This window comes from Rhinatrema bivittatum, chromosome 7 (assembly GCF_901001135.1).
Source record: "Rhinatrema bivittatum chromosome 7, aRhiBiv1.1, whole genome shotgun sequence".
In the NCBI taxonomy this organism is placed as follows: domain Eukaryota; kingdom Metazoa; phylum Chordata; class Amphibia; order Gymnophiona; family Rhinatrematidae; genus Rhinatrema; species Rhinatrema bivittatum.
The window spans coordinates 233113664-233128877 of record NC_042621.1 but is presented as its reverse complement, the minus strand read 5'-3'; the positions used below and the strand labels follow the sequence as shown (position 1 = coordinate 233128877).

The 15214-nt window shown below is 39.3% G+C and overlaps 1 protein-coding gene and 1 long non-coding RNA gene across 3 annotated transcripts in view; one reads left to right on the top strand and one right to left on the bottom strand.

Annotated features, from left to right (window-relative positions):
* LOC115095800 overlaps positions 1-3807 on the bottom strand; it is a 70674-nt gene extending 66867 nt beyond the window's left edge. The window contains exon 1 of the long non-coding RNA XR_003857878.1: positions 3683-3807. This is a non-coding gene — a long non-coding RNA (uncharacterized LOC115095800). The remainder of the gene's footprint in view (positions 1-3682) is intronic.
* The window catches only part of ADGRA1 (adhesion G protein-coupled receptor A1), a 1158413-nt gene that overhangs the window by 352209 nt on the left and 790990 nt on the right, over positions 1-15214 (top strand). The window lies entirely within an intron of this gene.

Sequence of the window (15214 nt, the reverse complement as noted above, 5' to 3'; positions counted from 1 at the left end):
TCTCCAGTTTTCCTGATCCAAATCTGAATCCTGATGTCTCTTCTTGATATCCATCCTGTCCTGCATCTGTCAAAGCTCCACCATGTCCAGTCCCTGAGTGGTCCGCGACCAGCCCAGCTGGGTTGTGCAGGGCGCGCACTGGCCCTAGTGGTCTGCGACCACCCTGGCTGGGGTGTGTAGGGCGCTTGGTGGAATAACTCATTCCGTGGAGCAGAGGATCTTCCACGTCCATGGTCTGGAATCCTGATGTCCTTGCCTCGCTCTTCTCGCGTTAATCTATGCTGAGCGGCGAGTGGGAATGCAATCCCACTACTTTTAAAGCCTTGACTTTTAGAAGTACTTGATCAGAATACAGGTTAAAAAACCTGCTGTGTAATACTGCTCTGACTCTGCTATGCAATAGTTTTAAGATGTTTTTAGCCAATTCAAGTGGCTTTTAAGCCCCTGAGGCAGCTCTTTGAGCGAAACTCGGCCAGAGTCGGGCAAGCTTCAATAAAATCCTGTTTTATACCGATCCATCCACTTGTGTTTACTGAAGAAATAATAATGCCAACTTCTTCATGCAAGTCATCTGGTTGTATGAAAGGGTGGTTGTAGCGGAGGCTCACTTTTTTTTTACTTCTTTCTCATATATGCATTTCTAGCCTACTTTATGAAAGGAAAGAAAGCTTGTGACATTGCTATGTCTGTGTATTTTCAAGACTTTTGGGGGGTGTGGATCATGAGACTCTGACAGGGGAGGAATGTTTTTCAGATCCACCTATATCTGTGGACTATGGACATGCATCCCAGAAAATAGAATCCTTTGGTAAAATTTCTTATTCTAAGCCAGAAGTTCCCAAATTTTGTCCTGGGGGAATCCCAGCCAGTCAGGTTTTCAGGACACACAGTATGGACTTGTTTATTGATGTTGTGGTTTGTCTGGTGGAGGGGGGGGGGGGGGGGGGGGGGAGGATTGGTGTGGCGGGACAGTTGGGGAACTCATGTATCTATTATTCTTTTTCTGTAATTGTCTAGGGGTGTTCAAGTGTCACAGCACCTCCGGTCCGTTGCGTTACTGTATTGTTTATTTAAAACAATAAAACGTTGAAAATTAAAATTTGTGTGCTATAAAGGCAGTGCAGGCAAATTTATCTCATGCTTATTCATTGCTGTTATCCTGAAAACCCGATTGGCTGGGGATCCTTCAGGACAAGGTTGTTCTACACCTGTTCTAAGTTGAAAAGGATTGATTTAGTTTGCTCTGCCTGTTTTGAGGTGACAATGAGGATGCCTGATATATGATTAAAAAAAGTAATTTTGTTCTTGGTCAGCTTGGCTGCTGAAGGGTCTGCTTATTGTCTACAAATAGTGAGTGAAAGGACACAAGTACTTGGGTGACATACATTTTTAATAAAAGAGACTCTTCTTTCATCACATACTCCCATAGATTACCATTTTAAAAATGTCAGAGTGGCCGCATATCAGCTTGCACAGTTCTGCTACAGTAAACAGGCAAAGGTTTAATTTGGCTCTCAGTTTATTTCATTTGAATAATATATAGGAATAAGTCAAATTAAATGAAAACTGACAATATCCTGATAATATCAAGTATACTTTCTTGGTGTATGGCATCTGTTCTTGGACTGATTGCACCATAGAAAGCATTTTTGGAACGTGTGTGTCACCACTAATAACAGCTTTTAAACATAGATGTCTTCTTTTTACAAGCTGTAATTTTTATGAAAACATATCTCAATGTCAGGAGCTCAAATGGAGAATTAGAACTAGTGAAACATCCTTACAAATATGGATAGGAAAATGCTGCACTGAGTCACACATGTAAAATTGGTTTCTAGTCACTTGGGAAATAAATTTGCACTTGCCTTGAAACAACACTAAATAGTATATACTTTTAATGAACATACAAAGCTTTGGGGTTTAAGAATATATTTTTATGACACAAACACTAAACAGAATTCTGTGTCACTTGGGTTGTATTTTGAAACTACCCATGATTAATCCTTTTATGCTTGTATTAATTCTTTCACAAACGTTACTAAGAAGCTAAAAAAGATAGCCAAAAAATATTACCTCTGTGGTTCTGCTTTAATCCCTGAAAACTAATGCCTGTACCCATCTCAGCATAGTATTTCCTTATTACTCTAATATCTTTACAACTATATGCCACCTGCACTGGTCATTCCATAATGCTGAAATTTAATTCATAAAAACAAAACAAAACTGAATCATAGGTTTGCTTGATGTTTTGACATACAGATGAAAAATTATCACCTTTTATGAAAGAAAATACAGTTTGTAGGCATCCCTTCACCAAAATGTAACCTTTTTCTAGTTAAAAATCCAGTACCTTCTTTGTAACACATTGATACATTTTCCAGTGTGACATAGTTATGATGTCATAATTGCATGATGCAAAATACATGATGCAATTTTTTAACAAATGTTTTAATGTTATCTGTACATTTGTTTGTAGTTGTGAAATTAAATATGGATTGCCTTCCTGCTAAAATTAACTTTGTATAGATTTTTATAGGTTTGTCATCATAACAGAAATCTGGGTTTCATTTATTTGTGGGTCAAATATACTAGCAGATGCATTCACCCACATCACAGATGACACACTATTCCAGCTCAGAAGGGATACTTATAATTAACTATCATAAATAATTCTATATTGTAAAAAGTAGTTATAATTTGCATGGATTTTCATTTTAACTGGATCAAACTAGGGCCATTTTAAGACCAAAATAATGTTTGGGGCAAAAAAAATACAAAACTCTTGCAAAACAATTTGATTGCATAATTTTGAAATAATAATCTTTTGACCAAGCCTTTATTTTCCTGCAACTTCTAAAAATGGGGTGGGGGTGTTCTTCTTAAAAAAAAAAAAAAAAGAGCAAAAAACCCCTCGTGTGTAGCCCCTGTTCCAGTAGCAGAAGGCAGGGGTAGACTGGATCCCGGGCCTAAACTTCTATCTGTCTCTCTGTCCCACAGCCCCGGGGCAGGGGAGGGTGGGTGTCAGGTTCTTTCCGATGGGGAGGGGGGGGAAAATACTCCTCCAAGACTTAAAGTGAAGGGGTAATTCATTTGTTCTCTCTCTCTCCTGGAGAGGTCTCTGTTCGGTTTTATGTTAGAGAGATGTGAGTGCCAACAAAATACTCTGGGACTCTCAGGATGGGCGTCTAAACAAAACTTTATTACGGCAATTTATTCAAAAAAACAACTTTGAGGCAGTATACCCATCAGTTCTTGGCTTAACAGATTGTTGACACAGTCTTCCAACTTTCCTTATCTTTGCAAGTGTCCCTCAGCAGTTGGGCCTGGGAAGGGCTCAACCTCCAGGCAAACAAACAGGGCTTTCACACTGTCAGGACTGGTGTTAGCTTTTTTGCTGCCCTGTGCAAACAATTATTGTGTTGCACCCCCCCCCCCAACACACACACACACACACACACACACACACCACAACAAGTATTTGCATGCATTTCTTTAGTACCAACCAAAAAACCCTACAAAATAAAAGACACTTGGGACCCATATGGCATTAGGGCTACTGTAATGTGTATTATGTGCGGGCTTGACCCTCAGAAAGCCATGTGTAAATTACAATTAAAATTGAATAAACCTTCCACACCAAAAGAGCACTAATTGCCAGTACTTAAAAATGTAACAACCCTACCTTTGAAAAGGCAACTCTGCAAATATTACGCCAGGCCCTAGAACACCACTGCACCTCATATTAGAAAAACAGAGCAAATGAAGCTGCTATACATTCCTGCACGCTAGCAGAATACTTCTCCTCAGTAACTCAAGTGGAACACAGGCAGACCCTCACCAAATATAGGAAAAAGAATCTCTAAAGTATAAATAGAAATATGCAGGCAGAAACTGAATAGGAAATCTGCAACAAGTCAGACTCTACGCAGTGCACTAATAGAAAAACAGAAACCATCACGAATCCTTAGACAATAAACAATAAAATCAAGAAATATAATAAATATATTAATTATAATACTATAAACATACTAATAAAAACATATTTCAAAACAGCTGGTGAATGGAAGATCCAATAATTAAAAACTCATAAAGAATGTTTTAAATTTCTCAAACAATAAAATATTTCAAAACAGAAGACAATCAAACAGCATCCAAAAGTTAAAACTATTAAGGATAAAATAATTCATGCTGTCCATACCTGGAAACTTTTGATTTCCAGTCACTCTGAGATTAATGAGAGAGGGATGAATAAGCTTTCTTCTCTCTCTCTCTCATAGATATATATATATATACATATACATACATACATATGCTCTCTCCCTCATACACACATTTGCTCCCTCTTACATACACATGCTCACATGCACCTGCTCCCTCTCACACACATTCTCACATTCACACATGTCCCTGCTGCATACACATGTTCACACACACATGTCCCCTCTTACATACACATACTCACATACACACAAGATCCGTCTTTTTCTCACATATATGATACTGACACACATACATGCTCAGACACACACACAAAGAGAACATTCTATGCTTCAATACCTCAACCTTTCCTGATATAAACTGAAGAATATACTACTCAAAAAGAACTTAGTACTATTTAGACCTCTTTTTCTTTCATCCCTAGAGTTTAAATTTGTCTCAATGCTCTCTCTCTCTCTCCCTCTCACACACACACACATATGCTCAGACATGTCTCTGCCTCCTCTCACAAGCACATGCTCAGACACCCACACATGCTCTGCTTCTACTCAGACACACACACCCATGCTCAAACACACATACACATGCTTAGACACACACACAGGTTCCCTCCTGCTCACACATATAACAAGGCCTCTCCCAGCAGCCCAGGCTCTCCACTTCTTCTGTGGGCAGGTTGGGAACTTCCTCATGGTCTTTTTTTCCTTGTGGCCACCTAACAGGTTGGGAACAGCACGGCCCTGCAGCTCCTCTTCATCTTCACCATGTGGAGGGTTGGGAACAGCCGCGCAGCCCTGCAGCAGCTCATCTTTGCTGTATGGCCCTGCAGCTCTTCCTCATCATCGCCATATAGGTTGGGAACCATCGTGCGGCCCTATGGCTCCTCCTCATCTTCACTGCGCAGTGGCACCAGCAGCTCACTCATCTTGGTCACGGCCCTCAGTCCGCTGCCCCCTCCCGGCTTCCGCCCTGTGCACGTGTACAGCTTGTACAGTGGGTTGCAATGGCCCTATATACACTGCACAATTTCTACTTGTACTCTTCTTTCCGGGGTGAACACTCTGGATGGCATCTCCCAAGTTGTTCACAAAGATCTTACTCACAGTTCTGTTTTCCAGATGACACATGGGTATTTTTGGATGAAAGAACCAGGCAGCAGGAAAAATTCATCTCTTCTAGCATTCTCCACTTTTGGGCAGGAAGGGTGGCAGCGACATCTTCCTCTTAGTTCTTCAAAACAATTTTTTTTCACTCAAATGTCCAAAAACTGGAATCTTCCTGTAGCAGGTCACCACCAGTCACCAACCACGGATTGTGAGCTGGAGTGGGTAGAGTCATCCCTATCCTAGCCACTCCAAATAAGGACTCCCCAAAATCCTTTCCCAAGCTAGGAACAGGGGTCTCGCAAAAACTCAGCAGAATCTCAAAATAACAGCGAAGGCAACTCGCTGGTTGTGTACTGGAACAGGTATATCCCTCCCTCCTTTCCTGGATCAGGGACCATGCGGCTTGGTCCCTGGAATAAGAAAAACTTCAAACAATAAAAAGATCCTATTTCCACCCAACTCCTTAACAAATCTGCACTGCCATGCTGATCTATGGTGCAACCTGCTTTTGTACAGGCAGGGGGGGCTATCCATTCCAGTAACCTCTCCCTCCTTTGCCTAACCCTAACTCTTATTCTAAAGTTGTTCTTTTTTTATTTTTATAACGAAAGATATTTAATGCTGATCCCAAAGGATTTCTACACCTATATGGAGCTTTGCCCCAAAGGGAAAAATTTAAGGATTTGGCAAATGTCCCACAGCACTTTCTATTATGATATGAGCTATATTAAGGACTTTTGTAATTAGTAGGGATAAGAAATGTCAGCATGTGTGATTGGTGGAAATTGCGGGTCAATTGCAATCAGGTCATCTAAACAAAGGCTGGATGCAAAGGAACAAATCTTAAAATTCCATCAAACTTGAACCAGGCTGAAATCTGCCAAATGCACTTTTGAGTTCTGTTGTCATATCTCTATTCAACAGTATCCCAATCTAACCATGGTAAACATGAGTGTTAATATTGATGGCAGGAAAAGATTTGTACTAATCACTGTAATCACACGCAATGTGTATCCATCAATATATTTTTTCCATAGATACATTTTATTTGTAGGGATAATACAGTAGTTTTGAAAATGTGCTAATAAATACTAGAAGAACATTGGTACCATCTGTTTGAGAGTAAAAGATTACTCAAAGGATCTGAGTCACTAAAGCTTGCTAACACTTAGATTGCATGGTAAATAGTGGACTAGTCACTAATGACATGTGTGGGTGAAAACGTATATTATATCAGTGCCAGGTTCCAAGCAAATTTGCTTTTCTTGTAAAAAGTGCTTGAACTGAACTGGTCTTTATTTATGTAGCCTTGCTATTTCCATCCCAGCACTAGAGCTAGCTCTTAACCTGAGACTGAAAACTGTCCTGGTTCTATGACCTGAGAAAACTACTTATATTTATTATTCAAATCACTGTGTTAAAGGAATCCTTATGCTGATTGCCTGTGAAATCTGTGCTTTGAAATAAATCCTATTTAGAACCCCCCAAAAACTGCTGGTTTAAATAATCCAAGTCACAAGTACCTGGCAAGTACTCAGACATTAAATAGATACCATGCTACTAATGCTGGCAGCAAACATTGGCTATTCTCTATTGATGATTAATAGCAGTTTATGGACTTCTCCAGGAACTTATCCAAACCTTTTTTAAACGCAGCTACACTAGCTGTCTTAACCATATCCTCTGGCAATGAATTCCAGTGCTTAATTGTGCATTCAATGAAAAATAATTTCCTCAAATTTGTTTTAAATGTGATACTTACTAACTTCATGAAGTACCCTCTAGTCTTGTATTATCCAAAAGAGTAAATAACTATTTCACATTTACCCGTTCAGGTCCTTTCATGATTTTATAGTCCTCTATCATATCTCCCCAAAGCCATCTCTTCCCCAGGCTGACCAGCCCTAAACTCTTTGGCCTTTCCTCATAGGGGAGCCATTCCATGCCCTTTATCATTTTGGTAGCCCTTCTCTGTACTTTCTCCAGTGCAACTATATCTTTTTTGAAATGTGGCACCAGACTTGCACACAGTATTCAAGGTGCGGTCTAACCATTAAGCAATACAGAGGCATTATGATATCTTCAATTTTATTTGCCATTCCATTCCTAATAATTCCTAACATTCTGTTTGCTTTTTTGATTGCCACAGCACACTGAGCCAATGATTTCAAAGTAATATCAACTATGACACCAAGATCTTTTTTCTGGGTGGTAACTCCTAAAATGCAAACTAATATCATGTAGCTATGGAATGGGTTACTTTTCCCTATATATGCATCACCTTGCACTTTTCTGCTTTATATTTTTCTGCCATATGGATGCCCAATCTTAAAGTTTCACAAGGTCCTCCTGCAATTTATCACAATCTGCTTGTAATTTACCTACTCTGAATAATTTTGTGTCATCTGTAAATCTTCTAGTTATTTTTGTCTAGAAAATAATGTAGTTCTTTCACAAGTATTTTCTGATTAACTTTAAGTAAAATAGGCAATGATAATATAGGCTGATAATTTATCAGATTTAATGGGTTGAAGTTGTCATTTTTTAACACCAGTTGCATGAAGCTGATTTTTAGTAGTGAAGGTAAAATGCCCTCGGATAAGGAATAGTAGAAGCAATATAGTTGCTCACACATCATTATGGAAATATTTAATCAAAGCTGATTAATCAAAACTTAATCAAAGATAATTTAATGAATAACTGATAGAACATAAGATTATCATTCATCTCTGATATTATTTCAGAAACTTCAGAAATATTGTTAGATCAAAAACTTCTCACAAAGGACTGTCAGTAAACAAGTCTATGGTATAGCTGGTAAGTGGTGACTAGGCGCAGCCACAGATAACAAGGCTGACCTTGTCTTGGCAATAGCAAACAAATTCTTGCAAAAGGACTCATTCAATGTAATATTATTCATATTAACAGTAGTAATGAGCAGGCAACATGAAATAGCTTTTAAAGTTGTGAGGCTGCTAATTATATCCAAAAAGAATAGTAAGTCTTTTTAGGTTTATCAGTAATGATACTATATTCTATTAAATTCTGTCTGGATTGGTTCAAGCCTATAACTAACTTTGACTTGTGCTATTGGCTCTGTTATGTTCGCTGCTCACGGAACAGGCGCACTAGCTGCTTCACTCACCCTAATGCTGGAAATGCCGCCAACTCACAGCTAATACCTGCCTCTCCTGCTTAGTGTCTCCCTAGGTGCATGATGGCACTTCTCTTAAAAGATTCATGGCGGGAAAAATCTGCAGTTCTCTGAGATGACATCACTGTTAGTTGCCCTGTAAAAGGGCTCTTTTGACGCTTCACCTTTGCCTCAGCAAGGACTCCTGGTTCTTGTCTTGTCCTGGGTCATTTTGAAAATGCGCTCAGCGTGGTGCACACACAATATATCTGCCAGGATTTCTGCATGCCAGGCTTTGAAAATATCCCCGTTAGTGAATCAAGTCCATAGTGAATATCCTGAACACCAAATTTATTTGAGAGTCTCCGGGACCTATTTGGAACCTCCAACATGGTGGATTCATGATTAAATGTCTTTCAAGTTACCAGTGATACCTGTTACACAGGTATTAACCCCTTCATTCTCCCCATAAATTTCTTTATATTTTTCTTAGCTGAGCAATGATAGTGGTAACTTGTAGTATCACAGTCATGACTCAAGGGCTGGGGTCACAGAGAAGTATCAAGGGAGGCTAGACCAGACCTCTGTGAGCTAACAGTGCCATTTAAACAGCAATCAGGATTCCTTCATACTGGCTTCTCTTTTTTTTTATATTTGGAACAGGAAAATTCTTAAATTTGACAACAGTGAATTCTAACTGCTCCTTTCACAATGAGAACTCTTTGAATCTTGCTACATACCAAAGAGTACATTCACTCCACAAACAGTCCCCATCCCCTTTTTTTGTGCAGATAAAAATACGCACTTGATGAACAGTGTGAGTATCCACACCGAGGGGGCGATTATCAAAATGAAAATTTACATGTGTAAACATGTTTTTATCCACATACTTTAAGGGTAACTTTCAAACAATTCCATGCAGCCCCATATACAGTCTGCTCATACATGGCCACATGAGATCTACAATAATATTTTATAACCTGTGAGTATGGGTTACATGCAGATTATAAAATACAAGTATGTCTGGTTATATGCAAATACCTTTAATGCACTGAAAGCATGCATTTCAATGCATTGAAAGTATTCTTGCATGTTTTACAGGTGATAAAAATCATTACTTGCTCGTATATAAAATCCTGTATACGCGCAGGAACCTTGTATATTTTAAAGCATGCATATGTAATTGTAATCACCAGTTTGCCAATACCTCTACCAGTTCACCTAGTCCTTCTCCTAGTCTTTGAGACCCTCCTAGTTCTTCACTCTGAACTCTCCCCAAGAGTAGCTCTTGCCCCCAAACACCCCAAGACCGCCTCTTTTTTTGCACATAAATATGCATGTGAAACTGAAAATACACACATACTTTTGGTGTTTTTAAAACAGAATGTATGCCAAGTACAAGATAATTGCATATATATATGCTAGGTGATAATACTGAGGGGGGTTTAGTGTCCCTGCTAGATGATATGTTGAGATAATTAGATATGGGAAACTTGTTTTTTGGTCCTTCTAGACCTTTCCTATGCTTTTAATTAGAGATGTGCATTTGTTTTAAATGAAATATATAATGGCAACGAAATTGTCTATGTCATCTCTTTTCAGAAGCACCACGAAATGAAAAAGAAAAGACAAAATTTCATAAAAAATTTGTATTTCATGTTAGTCGCACTAACGGGACTAATGTTAGCAATCAGTTAAAAAGTGTCACTTGGTGGGGGAGCAGTTTGTTAGCTAGACTTATGATTATGCATTCCCGTAGTTTCTTGTTCTGTTGCCAAGGTTGCAAGGTGGTATTTGTGGGGGGGGGGGGGGGGGGGATGACCAGTGCCTGGTAACAAACATAAGCAAACAATTGATATAATAAATATTTAATACCATCAAGTTTCTAGTCAGCAAATGCAAAAACGTGTATTGCAAATCATATTTTGAATTTGCCAATCCCTTTGTATTTTAGGAAAGGGACCCTGGCATTTTGGTACATGCACACTTTTAATTCCCCTGGTGTCAGTCTGTGTGTTTGGATAGGGGGGTGGTAACTGGTGAGAAGGGAAGTGACTGGGGTGAATGTATGGGGTGGAGGGTGGGAGAGAGTCTAGTTGGGGTGGTGACTGGTAAGAGAGAAGCAGCCTGTTGAGTGTGTGTGTGTGTGGGGGGGTGACTGGTGAGAGGGGGGTGACTGAGGTGTCAATATGGGGTGAGAGAGAGACTGATTGGAGTGATGAGTCGTGAGAGGGGATGAATGGGGTGACTATGGGGTGATAGGAGAGAGATTGGTTGGGGTGGTGACCTGTGAGAGAAAGACAGTCTGTTGTATATGGAATGGAACTAGTGAGAGGAGAAGTGACTGGGGTGACTGTATGGGGGGAAAGAGAGGCAGCCTGGTGTGTGTATGTGTGTGTTTGTGTGTGTGGGGGGGGGTGTGACAGGTTACCCCCTCACACACACACACACACACACACCAGGCTGCATCTTTCTCTCCATTCACCACCCCAATCAGACTCTCTTCCATCTGTCACCCCATACATTTACCCAAGTCACTTCTCCTCTCACCAGTCAACCCTCCCCCCACCCAAACACACAGACTCACACCAGTGGAATTCAAAGTATATATTTCCCAAAATGCCAGGGCCCCTTTCCTAAAATACAAAAGGATTGGTGAATTCTAAATAAGCATTTGCATTACATGCTTTTACTGACTAGAACTTGATGCTATAAAATTACATCCCTTGTTTGTTTACACTTGTTACCCCTACAAATGTCACCTTACAATCATAGCAACACAAACAAGTACTGGTAACTAAGGAGGCAGCCAATGGAATGCAGAACCATACCTCTAGCTAACAAATTCCTCCCAAATTGACACTTTTTAACTGATTGGTAACATTTTCAGTTAGTGCGCACTAACTCCGAAAATAGAATAACACGAAATAAATACCTCTTGAACCATTTTAAAAATGAAATCTAACAGATAATGACCCGAAACGAAAACGACACAAAACAAAAATCAGTGCACATCCCAGTTTTGATCTAGTAGATTCTATTTTGGTTGATAGATGTCAACAAATGGGTTTAGGGGGTAAAGTGTTGGACTGGATCTACTCTTTAAGTGATCATGTTCAATGGATTCAGATAGAAGAGGAATGTTACTTAGAGGAACCTGTGAAGATAAGGGTGCCACAGGTCTCATGGCTATTGCCCCTGCTTTTTATCATCTTCATGCGACCACTATGATTATGCTGACGCCATCCAGTTCCTGTTTCCAGTGGGTGAAGGTTTGGAGGAAGCGTTTGTTGACTAAATGTTTGTCTGGATAGGATTTCAAGTTGGTTAAAGCTTAGAACCTTACAAGTTAATTTTCAAAGGGTCGCACGTGTAAAAAAACAGGGGTTATGCGCGTGGCCAGGCCTTGCACATGCCACACACATTTTAGAACAGGCCTGGCCACGCGCATAACCCCCATTATGCGCAGAAGTGCCAGGCCCTGAGAAAGGGAGTGGAGCAGGATGAAGACCAGAGGATCAGTAAGTAGTTTAATAAAAGAATTTGGTGTAGCTAGGTAGGGGTTAGGAGTCGGGGTGGAGAGGGGAAAGGGAAGGAAAGTTAGGCAGTGGGGTAGGGAAGTTCCCTTCCAGTCTGCTCATTAATTAGAGCGAACTGGGAGAGAACTGAAGAAAAGGCTGATCGCGCCGCTGCGTATTATTTGAAAATTCTGCCCCCAAGCACGCGAGTCGTGGTCCGCTCGCACATGCACGGACGGATGTTAACATCCAGCGTGCACATGTTATAAAATCGGCGCATACATGTTAAAAAATTGGCGAGTCCATGTGCATGTGCCGGGAACCGCACGATTTTGAAAATCAAATCAGTGTTAAATCAAAAATGGAGATTTCAGGTAATGGTAAAATCTTTAAGGAAACTGTGGTGCTGCCAACTAAGGCACTGCTGGGTGACTTTGAAATTCTTATGTCATTTAAAGTTACAAGTCTTGGGGTCACTTTAGACTCAGCTTTTTCACTGAATGTTTTTGTAGGTCATACCTTTAAGAAATGCTTCCAATTAAAGAGAATATGCCATCTTAAACCTTTTTTGGATGATTCTGAGTTAAACTTTTGATTGTTGCACTTGTCATTGGAGTGTTGGAATTTTGTAATGCCCTTCTGTTAGGGTTGCCTAATACTTTGATAAGAAAATTACAACTCATTCAGAATAGTGCAGCTAGAATGGTGTGTGGGAAGTTTAGGTGGGAGAAAGAGTTTCCCCCTTTTAGCATATTTGCACTGGCATCCAGTTGCAGAATGGACTGAATTTAAATTATTACTTACTTTTTGGTGTTTGAAGGCAGATGAACCAAAGTATTTGTCAGCACAACTGACAGTATAAGTCTGATTGGACCCTTAGAATATGTCAACAGGCATGACTAGAGTTCTCATATGGGCACAAGTTTAAATTTGGTAAGGGATGGAAGTGGGCCTTTTCATCAGTTCTGCCTCAGGTTTGGAACTCCCTTCTAGATTTTATTAGGAGCAAGATTACTTATTCTAAGATTAAGAAGAGGCTTAAAACGTTTCTTTTTCCATCTTAATGGTGAATTTTCAAACATTGCATGCACAAAAATAGCACTTACCCATGTGAAATAGTATCTACGCAAATATATGCTGTTTTACAAACCTCAAAGAAAACCTCTTGATGTGAGAAAAAGAAAAAAATAATATATACATATAAAGATTTCTCACAGGATATGGGACTTATGGAGGCAAATATTGTGATAGTAGCCCAGCAACCATCATAGTGCACTGGGTTCGCGGCAGCTTGTTTTGAGAAGGCTGCATTGATAGCACTCAATAACTTCACAGTTAAGCTAAGTAACACTTTCAGTTTAAAAGTTATTCAAGTGATTAGCTTAACAAGAGACATGGTCCTAAGCAACCGATGATTATATCTCTTGCACTAAAAAGCATTTGCTCTCATAGGTTACCAGATACATATTCTGGAACCCAGTGCACTATGATGGTTCCTGGGCTACTATCACAGCAATATTTGCCTCCATAAGTCCCATATCCTGTGAGAAATCATTATATGTATATGTTTTACAAGCCTCAACATAAATGAGTAAATCTGGGTCTGTGAATACATTTGCATGTGTAAGAAAGGGGCAGATCAGGGGCATTCTAGGGAGAAGCTGCTATTTTATAAGCAAATTATACATGAATAGTTGGCACCTCTCTCATGTATATTTACTCCTGCTCAATATCTGAAGGGATCCTTAACATCTTAACAGTAGAAAAATGACAGGGTCTGAGTAAAATGGAGGAACTTAAGGCTGAAGAGCTTAGAGGGTCTTCATAAGCTGCAGAAGGACTGGACAAACTGGTAGACTACTTGATACAACTGGTTAGTTTACTGCTGTGCATATATGTTAGCAAATTTCCCAACTTGAGTGTGTAAAAGCCAATTTATGGAGGGCAAATGTATCTAAATAATGCAGATAAAATCTATTTGCATATCCCTTTAAAATTTGAAGTAAAAATACACAGGTTAAAACACACTTATCTGGATAAATTCCAACTTATCCAGCTAAGTAGCAGCTTTGCCACTACTTAGCCAGACAGATTTGAATTTGCTGGATAAGCAGAGCCACTTACCTGGCTAAATTCTGATTTTTCTGGCAAAGTAGCAGCAGGTGCTACTTAGCTGGATAAGTCTTAAAACACTATTAGCCGGATGAATAGCCGGATAAATCGAACAGCTCTATTTATCCAGCTATCTGATTAAGCCAGCTATGAAGTTCTTTTAAGACTTATCCAGCTATCTGACTTAGCTGAATAAGTCCAAAAGGAGTTACCTAGATGGATAAGTAGCACTTTTCAGACTTATCTAGCTAAGTGCCGCTACTTATCCGTATTAGTGTGAACTTGCGCAATTTTTATGTACGTGAGCATGTATGTTTTAACCTGTGCCTATCATTTGCATGCAGGTTATAAAATACTGTAGCAGCTTTGTGCACACCTATATACATGCATATATGGGCACACGTGAGCAGATTTTAAAGTTATCTTCCCAGTGTGGAAAGTGAGGGTGGTGTACCATGGTCATGATTTTAGAGGAGAGGGTAGCAACAGGCAGTTTTGGATTTGTTGTTGTTGTATTGGTTGTATTGGTTTTTTTTTTTTATTATGTATGTGAAATTGTAATCTTATTGTATTTGTACTGATTATGTGGGGTATAAACCTTTTAAATAAATACATTTTAAGCACATAAATGTTTTGAAAATTCACCCCTTTGTGTATTACCCTTTTACAGAATAGAATACCGAGGTAGCAGTTTTTATTCTTTATACATGTATAAACAAAACAGTGGTACAACTTAATGTTTCTTGATCGTGCTACTTCCAGATGAATAATTTTGGCAGTATGTACTTATATGTAATATTTCTGACAGTTTATTAAACTTACAATATTAAGTTTTGTTAACCTACACAGTGTTTCTTTTCTACATGTTTATTGCAGTGTGTGCTCTTTTTTAGTTTGGTGGAGACTACTCCATCCCGGACTCAACACTGAAAGTTAACAATTATAAATTGTTGATTTTTTTTTATTTTTATGTAGTGTGTCATATGCTATCTAAAGACTCTCTCTATATTTTCCATATGATTACCTTGATTTCTTATTAAAAATGTTCACATGCCATATTAGGAGTAGTTGTTTCTCCTGTATGAGAGGCTTGCCTGTCTCCTATGATTTGTTTCACTGGTGTCACT